Source organism: Atta colombica, unplaced genomic scaffold (genome assembly GCF_001594045.1).
Source record: "Atta colombica isolate Treedump-2 unplaced genomic scaffold, Acol1.0 scaffold26, whole genome shotgun sequence".
Classification (NCBI taxonomy): Eukaryota; Metazoa; Arthropoda; class Insecta; order Hymenoptera; family Formicidae; genus Atta; species Atta colombica.
The window spans coordinates 515568-529049 of record NW_017259359.1 but is presented as its reverse complement, the minus strand read 5'-3'; the positions used below and the strand labels follow the sequence as shown (position 1 = coordinate 529049).

The window sequence follows — 13482 nt, the reverse complement described above, 5'->3', positions numbered from 1 at the left end:
ATGTGTCTTTTTCTCTCTTCGTGCTTCATTTCTAGTGCGTTTGGAGAGATGCTATTTCTGTCATTCAATCTTCGTTGTTTATTAGATGTAATACAAGGATAACATATAAAAACTATATCTAGCAAGGGCGCTATCAGCGTCATAATCGATATCATAAATGTCTATATTCAATAACATTTAGCATGACCATGAAATATAATTAATAATGTCTCGTGTTCTTGGCTACGTTTACACCGTGCATTTAGACCTATACAAATGTCCTTGTTTATTCTATAGGTTAAACAAAGACACCTATCGTATAGGTCGCAGACTAGGGAGTTGAAAAAAGAGAAAGCGACATCTTCGCTTTCTCTTTTTTTCAACTCCTAAATATTTACCTCATTTTAAGTGCAAAAATGAGTTAAGTGTTTTGTTGAGTGAAAAAAGTGCAAGCAACGCGAACAGATTCTAATGTTTCTCAGTAGGGGCCCAGTTACATAAATATAAATTCTCAAAATATGATGATTTTGTTGACGAAAATTTTATGGCGCGAATTCACTAAAATTTGACGATTTTAGCTGTGTTCCAAAATTCACTGCCACTACTGAAAATATAAAGTATACGTAATATAAATTGTAGATTTTCATTGCTGGCAATGAATTTTGGAACACAGCCTTTGTTGGCGAAAATCAAAATGGCGACTTTTGGCTATGGAAAGCTTCTATGAAAAGTAGGTGGTAAAAAACAAAAATGTCCGACTTAGACAACGAGTAAGTAAAATTAACAATCAAATTTTATATATTTTAATTAATACATTAATTATTTTATATATATTTTTTCTATATTCTTTCAGATCCATGAATGTAGACGACGCGAAGGATATAAAAAAATAGCGACCCTGACAGCTGAAATACAAAAATTAAAAGACTTATTAAGTCCTTAATCCTCAGGGTCGCTACTTGGTGTATTGAGTCTTGGGCAGCTCGTGCTAAATCCGAAATGGCAGCGAAATCTGCACCGGCGACGAAATCGCCCGGACCGATGCAGCAGCCTGCGGCACCAACCGCCCAATATGAAAGATGTAAGTAAAAACATATCTATAAGACCGTGTGACTATACGACAATTAGAAAATAAGGATTTTAATTTTAAGGTCAAGTTAGATCTTTAGTGTTGCAATATTTCTGTGTGAATTTATAATAATATATTACATATGTAGTCATTTTTATATTTATATTTTCAGTACATTAAACTAAAAATTTTTTATATTTTTTACAGTCAGACGCTGACAAAAGAACCGCTATAGCCACGGACACTGCGGTGGAAAACACGGTAGAGGCGGAGGTAGCAGAAGATGCGGTGGTGACAGAAGACGCGGAATAAATAAATATTATATCCAATTCAGTTAATCTCTTGTAGAAATTTAATATCAATACTAGCCACAATTAATCACTTATTTTTAATATTAAAAGTACTGTTAACAATATTCAAAATATAAGATAAAATGATTAATTGACTAATACTTGTATTAAATTTCTATAAGGGATACATTATGTATGTATATTCCTAGATAGCCAAGCTTGATTTAGCATATGGAACAAATTGATGCATTGCATGTGGGAAATTTTGCAGGGAAATAACGCTTGTCGGTAGCTTAACACAGTTTATTGATACACAAGATACAAAAGATATAGTTTTCTCGCACGCTGTCGTTATGCTTTGTTGACGACTGAATCGAATCTAATCTAATCTTACCTGACGCAACGACCGTCGCGCCAGCCTCCCGCGATCGTTGGGTCCTGTCACCCGCAGCGCCCTGCACATCATCCGAAGCTTGTTACCGACAGGAAGTACGATTCCCACACTCGACCTTTCCTGCAATTCTCTCGGCCCTCGAGGGATGTACTGTATAAGGTTTCATATAATCGGACGTTGTAAACTCTATTGCTGCTGACATTGTAAACTCAGGTCCTTCGTCCTTACATATTTTTATAACTTCATATCAGTTACTTTTAGCTCATGTACTCTCGGTACAGTCCTAGATATTTCTTCTTGATCTTCAATCTAGAGAGGCAAATTGCGTCCTCCGGATCACCACCAAAAAATATACACGGTACACAACATTCGATAAAATTTTCGACTTTTTCCTTTACCTTCTATAATATTCTTCTTGAAGCATCTCTACTTTTTTAATACCAAAATGCCCATTTTCGTGTGCTTTTTTTTCTTGCAGTATCATGATGCATATTCGATGGCAATGCTATTATAGTTCTATCGTCTATTTTTCTCATTAACAATCTGTTTTCTATTAAATAGTTTTTGTAAAGTTCCTTAATTAACAATCGCTTAATAGTATACCAGGTTTTTGCTTCCTAGGAAAAAAAAATGTGTTTTTCTGACTAAAAAACAGCGGATTTAAGCTTATATCTGATATATAGTCGCTCTTCTTTATCTTGTTCATTCTTAATCAATGCCAATACCGTATCCTCAATAATCATTATGGGAAATCTACTCAATGCTCGACTCGTACTCAACGTGTCTTATACCTGATGTTCGACTTCACACTCGAATTCTTTCAGCATGAGTGGCCACCTTAAGAGGTAGATTTTCTTTACTAAGTGTCTTTTGAAATGCTTGACAGTCAGTTATGATTTTGAATCTAATTCCTAACAAATAGAAACTTCTTTCGTTTATCGTTTTGATTATCGCTATAATTTCGAGCTCATAGGAACATCATTTCTTTTAGGCATCGGTCTTGCTCATATAATAAATCGGATGGAAATCTTTTTCATTGGCTTTTCTTTATAGGAGGACCGCTCCATATCCCTGTTTATTCGCGTCGGTATATAATTCGGTGACCGCGGATGGGTCATATAGACTAGGTCGAAGAATTGGCTCTCTCGACAATGCATCTTTTAATCTATTGAATGCAGCTTGTTGCACCAACCCGAAACAGAAATGTTGTTCCTTTTTTCCTCATACAAAGGATATGCTATCTGAGCGTAGTCTTTCACGAATTTCCTGAAATAGCTCGTGAGACCCAAAAAGCTCTGCAGCTATTTCAACGACTTCGGCTAAGAGAAATTCTGAACTGCACAAATTTTAGTTGGGGATGGTTTAACGCAGCCATTTCCAATAATATGTCCTAGGAATTCGACTTGTTTCTGTAAAAACTTGCATTTTTTTTCAATTAATGCTTAAACCGTGATTAGCGGCAACAGTTAATACTTCAGATAATTTACAAAACGCGTCTTCTTCATCGTAACCCAGAATGATTAAATCGTCCATAGTGAGAATCACTGATCTCCGGAATATTTCAATGAATCGTAAGAAGTTAGACTATTATATAATCCGAAAGATATCTTCATGAACTCATATTGATCATTTGGCATAATAAAGGCTGTATACTTTTGGCTTTCTGCTTCTACCAGTACATGAAAAAACCCATACTTTAAATCGATGTTTGAGAACATTTGAAAGTTAACTAACGCGTCTATTCTATCGTCTATCAGTGGCATCGGATATTTATCGCGAACTATTTTCTTATTTAAGGCCCGATAATCTATATAAACGCAACTATATAATAGAGCCGTCTTATTTTACAATAACTACAGGATTAGCACTACTTGTTGTGGCTGAGTTATACCTGCTTCTAATCACTCGTCTTCTTGCCTGTCTAAAATGTTCTTTTCCTTCGGAACGAACCTACGTGGATCGCAAAACGGCCATTCGATCCTTTAGTGTGATCTTGATCTCTATTAGTAGGTATTATTAGTAGATACTATTAGTAGTATGTAATCTTCACATTATTCTTTGGATGATGCTCTCTAATTAACGTTTCGACTCTGCTCCAATACGGCTCTACAATTTCGATTTCCTCGACGATGACATAATTTATAGTGGCTAATTCTTCGAATCCATTTGGCTGATCATCCTTATCGATAGTAGCTTCCGTGTGTTTTGAGGGCGGTATCTTCAGTCAAAGACTGAGATCATTTGACTTCGAATCTTCCTTTCTTTAGTAACCTCGATATCTTCCAGGAAACCGCGTCCGAGAATCAACTCAGCGATCATAGAATGTGTAAGGACTACGTATGCCTGAATTTTGTAAGCATCTCCTTAGATAGAGAACCTCAGGCGAAAGGTATCCATCATCTTCATTTCCTAGCTCTGTAAACAACTGAGTCGTATTAATTTGGACTTGCCGATCTTCTTGTACACAATCATGATGCATCAGGTTTGCGCCACTACCCGTATGTCAAACTGGCAATCTCTCTATTGAGACGAATTTGTCACTGACATCATTGATGTAGTTTACTTCGGTGCTTCTGGTTGTTGTAATCGTGTACACTTTGGAGTGATGTGCCCATATTCGTTGCATTTGAAACACTTCGGCCCTTGTCGGCATTCATATTTTTAACATCATGTTCTGTAGAACCAATTGAAGCAATGCTTTTTGCCAACTGGCTAAATACTTGATCTGCACTTGATTTGCATTTTCGCCGCGCCTTTTGTACTGTCTTTAACACTGTCCTTCTTAATGGTTGTTTTCTTTCGCTGTGTTTTTTCTTTGATGCGATCGTACACTTTGAAACATTTTTTCAATTCGCGTATCGTTTCCGCGTTATACAATACAACACCATCTTATTGCACTCTTCGTCTTGTATGTCGTCTATGATGTGTTAGACGAGGGCATCTTCTTCTAGGTCTGTAACTTTGATCGGCGATCTCTTGCATCGCGTAAATGTACTGTCGGCTACTTTCGGTTGGTTGTCATTTACATCTGTATAATTGATTGTGTATCGTCGTGTTGATTAATTCAGTTTTAAATTCTCTCATCAGACGATGTTTGAGCGTATTCCAAGAAGTGATCCCTTTTATCGAACGACACGAATTGTTTCGCTGATCCCTTTAGCATGCGCTTGCCACTAACTTCTGTAAGTCATTCCATAGGATACTCATGTCTTCGAACTCTAAGATCCAATTGTAATTTCCCATTGTAATTTATCATCGCCAATAAAGTACGATAAGCTGCCTTCTACATCTTTGATCGTGAAGTTATTCCTCTGCGATTGGCGGTTGACTGATTCCGATACACCTTGTCTTCGTCCAATGGAAACATCGATATCCGATGTATCGATGTCCGATACGTTGTCGATATAACGTCTCGATCTCTTGATCGTCTTTTTCGCGTTCGCCATTCTGTCACTGACTTCGTGCTCTGCATTTTACCGATCTTCTGCCGTGCATTCTGCGTCTTCTCTTCGTCATCCGTCGCTGCTATCTGACTCGTCGCCCGTTATATATATTATCCTCTTTATTATTCGCGGCATCTTCAGCTCTTTGCAGTCTTTCTTTCAATTGGCTTTTATTGTCGGTCGCCGATATCTCGCTTCCGCAATTCATCTTTGAGATCAATTAGTTTCATTTTGTTCAATAATGTGAATTCTTCATCTGTCTCTTTTTGTGCCTTCCCTTTTCTTGTTGTCTCTGTCGAGCCAACGTCTTGTCCTGACGAGCCTTTCCTGCCATCTTTGCCGTTGCTCTGCGAGAGGCATTTTTACACGTACTTGCTTTCAACTTTTATTTCAGAACTGAGGCGCTCACACAACTGCACAATTGAGATTCTGACAACTGTTCAACAACTGTTCTGACAGTTTTACGACTCGCCACTGCGCGGCCGTGGATTCGGAATCAATGTGCGATCACTAATACTTGTCGCGTCGGTCCACTTACCGCGCTCGACTTACAAGCAATTATCTCGCCAATCCCGGACGAGCTCCCAAAAAGAAGATGTGTGAGAATCTTGCAGGGAGATACGCTTGTCGGTAGTTTAACACAGTTTATTGATACACGAGGTATAAAAGATATACTCTTCTCAATCGCACGCTGTCATCATGCTTTGTTGACGATCGAATCGAATCTAATCTAATCTTACCCGACACAACGATTATCGCGCCGACTTCCCGCGATCGTTGGGCCCCGTCGTCCGCAGCGCTCTACACATCAGCTGAAGCTTGTTACTGATGGGAAGCACGATTCCCACATGTATTGTTTTCAACTTATCGACAATTTACTGTCATTGGAATCTAATGTGAGTTAGCATCAGGAGCGCAAATAGATTTGAGTTTAAATTGTAAGAATATACATTGAAAAATAATAAACTCGTCACGTTGACAACACATTATGCACGTATGATGACAATTTGCCAGCAGTTTGCTGAATTCTAAGGAAAACTTTACGTGACAGATCAGAACAACAGACAGTTTGTAGAAACATCTTGGCTTTAGTTTAGTGAAATTGAATGCAGAATAAGTGACAGCAAAATGGCAATATATTATTCTTATTTGGTTATCTGGATTATGTATTTCTATAAGGAAGAAATAATAAATATAATAAAAATATTTTATTTTCAAATGTTTTATTTTATTATAGGGTGAATGCACCGTTTGTGATCACTTTAAACATTAAATTTAATACTATATCAGAATAAAATTCAATAAGCATGCCCATAGGTAAAAGCATGCTTTACTAGTAATGCAGAATAAGATTAGATAACAAGTTTAACGGGGAATAAGACAAGAGAAATTGAATTTTATATACTAATATACTATAAAGTTCAATATCTGACTTAATTAACATAAATATCATTTTAAAAATATTTTATATAATATTATTAAATTGGTAAAACTTTTGTTTAAAGGAATTCTCTCCAATGACCTCGATCTGACTTTGAGTAACCTCCAACAAGTTTTGACCGTCGCATGTCCTTCATTAAAAACCAAAAAAATTTGAAAATAGTCTTTTTTCTATTACATGATTTTATATCGCGGACATTTTGTCTAATTACACCTTTCTCGCATAAATAAGAAAATCCTGAGTGATTTCCTGCAAAAATTAAGTGGGGGACGGCATTGGTTTTAACGAAAGATAAACGACAGTTAAAACAAGCTCTATTGGAGATCACTCTATTGGAGATCACAGTATTATGATCTTGATAACATATATTAAGGTCGAGATCATCGGAGAGAGTTCCCCTAAACAAGAGTTTTACCATTAAATTTTACACTATATCAAAATAAATTAAATTTTACACTATATCAGAATAAAATTTAATTTCTCCTGTCTCATTCCTCGCCAGACTCATATTCTGCATTACCAGTAATGCTCCTGCCCATAGGCAGATAGGCAACCCAACTTATTGAGTATATTATAATGGAAAAAAATATTTGGAACGGGATATTAAAATGGACCATCCTGTATATATTTCAAATAATATTTATTATATAATATAAATAAACTTTCATGTAAGTAAGGACAAGAGATCATAGTATATAAACACATTTCTTCCCATATAACAACATTCGACTATCTTGAAAATATAAGCGGTATAATGCAATATACATAAAAGTGCCAAGAATATCATATATAGCACTTTCGTGGCAATATATGGCAGTATATCAGAAATATCTCGAGAAACTTTATCTAAGCATGTTTATGTATCTCGGAAAAATTGCTCACGCGATAGAGGGTATGATCAACGCGATGTTGCAAACGCTTTGAAGCATTTTTTTAATTGGTCAGTTTAAAATTCTTTTTTCTAATTGATCAATCAAACGTTTCAAAAAAAAAAATTTTGTAGCGAGACTTTAACTACAGTCAGAATGGTTATTGTCAATACAAATCAATATAAATTAACATTCGAAACATGTTTTTCATTCGCGATTATCTCATTCTCGTGGAATAATTCATTCAAGTCATAACAAGTCATACGCATATACGCTGACGCACGCACACGCGCGTACCACCCATTGTTGTATTAAAATATGCTAAATGTTAAACAAAAATTGATTAAAGCCTGCACTTGACATAGAAAAATCAATCATATTTTTAAGCTCGGTATTTGTGTATATAACTGTGATCAATAATTTAATTTAATAGTAAATCTGTGAATCTACAAAATAAAATAGATCATAATTCTCAACTGTTTGTCGTACATGTATACCTACAATGTCGATCTTCTTAGTATTTTCTGAAAAGTATAAAGTGTTAATATGATAAAAATGATACCACAATATACCATTCAAATTCATATAACTTATCGATAATAGACTCATGTTTAATTATCAATTCTTCCCGGATCTATTCCTTAAAAGGTAAAACTATTTGACTGATATAAATTACGACATCATCTCAGTTTCAGAAGTAGGCTTAATAAGATCGTAACAAAGCTTTCAAATATTTTTTCTCTATCAAACGGAACAAATAATAATTAGCGACTGTCTACTAAGTTAATTATACGCTATCTCACTTATATTCCTAAATGAATGCTCTACAAAAATTAAATTATCTACCATTTACAGTTTTTATTTTTTATTTTTAAATTAAATACAAATGCGATTGCAATTCTTTCTTAGAAAAATGAAAAGATGCTTCAATAATCAATCTTAAAATGATTCAAATTAATACAGTTGTATTAATTTTACTATTATTATATTAAACTGTTGCAGTTTTCAAAAATAAAGTTTTTAATAGTTTAGTTAATTGAAGTAAAGTCGACGAATCGCACCAATCTTCAATAATATTTGAAAATGAGAAAAGTTTCGTAAAAAAGATCTCACACATAATAATAAATAGATAATAATATTACTTGTATACCATAATAATAATTTACCATTTAAATACTTCAGAATGGATATTGCAATAGCTCCTGTCAGACTTCGGAAATTGTTCGTTGCAGTTAAACAGAAATGTAAACCATACGTGAATTTGACAGTCCCAAATTTTGTTCCAAACATTCTTCCGTAAATTCCATTTGAGAAAAATCTTTTTGACATTTTTTGGATTCATTAATAAGAGACTTTATCGAAAGGAAATCTCGATAGGAAATTTTTCACATGCATCATGAAATGCTTTAAATTAATGCTTCATATGTTTGACGTTATAATCATCCTGATCCAACGTATTAATGTATTCCACAATTGATTGCATAATTACAATTTCAAAATTGTAATCTCTATGTAACTCTCAACTTTCTCATTGGACATACTTCGAGCCAAATATCAGACATTAGTGGCATCAATAAATTTACATATTTTACAAATTCTTCTATAGGTAAGGTTTCTTTCTCACGATTATCTATCAAGATCATATCTTCGTCAAGATTAATTACACAAAATTGAATCGCACTATCGTTATAAACTGGAATATATTTTTTCGTTTTCACAAATGGAGGCATATAATCGATTATGTATTATACAAGTTTTCTGTAATTAACAAATTTATTTTTGGAATGTAACGTTATTAATTGTGCCACAAAGCTGTCTTCATTATAACCTGCATATCATACCCAAAAAATTAGATAAGATTTTATTTAGTATCTTTCGCCAATGCACTATTACAATTTTGTACAAGCACATCTAAGAAAAATAGAAAATCTTCTTTCACACGTGGATCAATATATGTCATTGCACAGCTCAGATACGATATTATATAATTTCACGCAAAGATGTCAACTGTTTATTTAAGAGAAGGCTAAGAACAAAATTAAGTGCATGAAATGAATTTATTTCTTTCTCTTTATCTAGAGAAAGCTGCGATACCATGTAACAAAGAATTCAATTGTGAATGTAAAGATTTTAGATGATTTTGAAACAAGATATCTTTTAATTATTTCAAAGCATCTTGTCTCACATCAACATTCGGTAATTGTTGAATTTAGCCTTTTTGTTGATAGTTGATAAAATTAGACTTATTCGATTTTGCACTACATGAACAAATGGCAAAAAAATGGCAAAAAATATTAATTGTTAAAATTGACAGATATCCAGATTAGGAAATCTGTTGCATCGATGTTGCATACAAATTTTCTGCTTTACAGACAAATATATAACCAAGACAAATACTCTACTGTAAAAATAAAATTTATATAATAAAATAATTGTATTCTTAAAACGAAGAATGTGAGTAATTATGCAGAAAACGGCCGATTTTAATGAAATTAGGCTCATTCGACGCGTTTTTGCGAAATGAACGAATCTGGCAGAAAAAAGTGTCGCTCTGCCTCGCGAATCGAGATATTTAGCTTTAAAGTTGACGACTGTGTAGGTTAGGAAATCTGTCATACTGACTACATGTAGGGTTATGAGTATGGCCTTCTTCAGGCTCTCTGATCTCATTCGCATGCTTTAGTTGTCTGATTGGTAAGTGAAAAATGTAACAAAATCTGAAATAGATTTTCTTTTATTATATCCCTGTTAAGGGATCGTATTAAGATGAAACTGCACGAATTCTTAGCATTGACTTACGACAGGATTAATACATTTTTTATATTAATCTTATAATGTCCTAAATGCAATAGTGAATTAATAATTAATAAAAATACTCTTTTATTTCGTTGTTATAAAGTGTATTATGAAAAAAATCAACATAAAAAAAGAATTAAAAAAAAATTATTTTAAAGCATTTGTTAAAATAGATATATGGTTTGCTGAAACAAAATTAAGCTTAGAAATTATATGCAGATTAATTGCTTATTTTGTTATATTAAGGCTCCAAGACAATAATTTTTTGTGTGTAGAACTTGAACTTTCTAGCAATTCAGTGTAGATTGGATTTCCTTTTGCCAAGAAGTAAGTATGATGTTATACATTTATTAATATAATATATTCATTTTTATCAATATATTCATTATATTATTGTTTAGTATATATACTGTTAGTAATTTCAATAATGAATAACATTAAATATTAATAATATTTATGTCGAAAAAAAATTGGTTTACATTTATTAGGCTACAAAAAATTCAACAAAGTTTGTAGGACCAAATAGTATTGTTGAAATTGATGAAGCAAAAATCGACAAAAGGAAATATAATCGTGGTCGAATTATCGATGAAAAATGGATTTTCGGTGGGTATGAATGCAATAAAGGACAAATATTTCTTGTATCTGTTGTATCGCACAGAAGAAACTCTTCTTCAACTTATTGAAGAATGAATTTTACCTGGGATAATACTAAAAGCAGATTGTTGGAAGTCTTACAAGAATTTAAACAGTAAAAACTTTCAACATCTGACAATAAATCACTCTATGAATTTTGTTAACCCAGATTCCGGTAGAATATATTTTAAATATATTAGGTGTACAACTTTGCTTCCGCCGTTTTCCTATAGATGGCTTTAGCGATAAGTGATAGTCGAAATAAATAGATCATAGACGTCATACAATAAACTTGGGCATCTGTCAACATAACCCCATAGAAACATTAGTCGATTTGTGTCTGCATCATAAAGTTATTCTGGATTGAAAATGTCAGTTTACGAGTCAAATTCTCGTCATTTGCGGGAGGTTTTAATTTTTTGCTTCAATATGAAGAAATCTGCGGCTGAGGCTCATCGAATGCTCTCAAATACTTATGGTGAGGCTATTAGTGAAAGAACTCGTGAGTGGTTTTAACGCTTGAAGAACGTGATTTTGACGTCCAAGGTCATGCTCTGTATTTGGTGGGACCAGCTCGGCGTAGTGTATTATGAACTGTTAAAACCGACTGAAACAATCACAGGCGATCGGTATCGAACGCAATTGATGTGTTTGAGCCGAGCATTGAAAGACAAACGGCCGCAATACAACGAGAGACATGATAAAGTGATTTTGCAGCATGACAATGCTCGACCCCATGTTGCGAAAGTGGTCAAGACATACTTGGAAACGTTGAAATGGGAATCCTACCCCACCCGCCGTATTCTCCAGACGTTGCTCCCTCTGACTATCACTTGTTTCGATCAATGGCACACGGCCTAGTTGACCAGCACTTCCGGTCTTATGAAGAAGTAAAAAATTGGATCGATTCGTGGATAGCCTCAAAAGATCAATTTTTTCGACGCGGGATTCGTACGCTACCCGAAAGATGGGAGAAAGTAGTGGTCAGTGATGGATCATAAATGTATAACCAGTTTTTTACAATAAAACCTCGAATTTCGGAAAAAAAACGGCGGAAGCAAAGTTGTACACCTAATAAAATTATACATTTCTTGTGAAATATATACATAAGAAAATGAAAAAAATGTTATGTCAAATTTTCAAAAATCATATACATTATTTTTATTTCTTTAGGAGCCCGTACTCAACATATTGAACGCATTTAGAGAGAAGTTAGAAGTAATATCCCACGATATGGAATATGTGAACATTGGGTGGGCTGAATATCTCTCTTTAATGCGTTCATAAATATGACGAGCGATTACGTAATTTCTTCTGTGCAATTGCAGAACTACATGCCGAACTATATGCCTTTCAAGATGAAACAGATATTTCAGAGACTGCAAATTATATTTTCATAAAATTATAAGTATATGGAATATTTTTGTTTTATATTTTATGTATCTATATTTTTAAATATATATATGTTTTGTTGTTTCAACATATGTATTATTGTGGTTAGAATTAAATTGACTGTCGTTCTATCTCCCCCCCCCCTAGGAAGATTTACTACTTTAAAAACACAAATTCAGTGTTTTAAATAAAAAATTCACTGCTTTACAAACAAATTCATTGCTTTACAAACAAATTCAGTGCTTTACAAACAAATTCAATGCTTTACAAACAAATTCACTATTTAAAAAATAAATTATTTTATTTCTTTGTTTTAAAGTAGTGAATATGTAAAGCAGAACTTGTTAAAGCAGAAAATTTTAAAGCTGAAAATAGCTTGTTATTTAAAATGTATACTTTAATATGGATTAAAATTTAAATCCAGCATTTCCTTAAAATAAATATTGTAACTATAAACGATTCCGCTGTTGTCCAAATTCTTAAAAATTTTCACTTACAAATGTTTCAAAATTCAAAATGTGTATTATTACATTTGTTAAGTAAAATTTAATATTATCTCGTGATTTAAATAATTAAAAATGTCGTGAATCTCTCGTTTCCGTTTTCATATGCCTTTTTTAATATAAAAGATAAAATATTGTGTAAAAAATCTTCTGAGATGTATAAAAGCAAAGTTGACAAATCATTCGATTATGATCCGTTAAATTACGATCCTAAAATATTTTTCGATCAACTTTGGCCACGAGTTTGCATTTCCAATAACTTTGATGCTAAGGATTTTTATGTATTTGCTCAAATAAACTCTTGAATTTTTCAATTTCATCAAATGAATCCGCAACAGAGAAAGATTTTGACTGCCTACAAAAACTTGCACACGTAATCACAAACAACGCATGCTCATATCCGCAGTCAGAAATGGAATCGACATCGAATCGATAGTCATCAAATTTAAAGCTAAATACTTTGGTTCGCGGGGTAGAGCAACATTTTTTTCTGCCAGATTCGTTCATTTCGTGTAAAAACGTGTCGAATGAATCTAATTTCATTAAAATTGGTCGACCGATTTTTACATTAACAGAATATGTTCTTAAAACAGAGAATTTGTGTAATTGAAGCAGAAAATACTTATTCTAGTTTCAATTACATGTTCTTCTATGCCATCGATGTGACAGA

The 13482-nt window shown here is 33.5% G+C and overlaps 1 pseudogene; it reads right to left on the bottom strand.

The window, feature by feature from the left end:
- Positions 1 to 7911: 7911 nt before the first annotated feature.
- Positions 7912 to 9215, bottom strand: LOC108689119 (annotated as a pseudogene).
- Positions 9216 to 13482: the final 4267 nt, after the last annotated feature.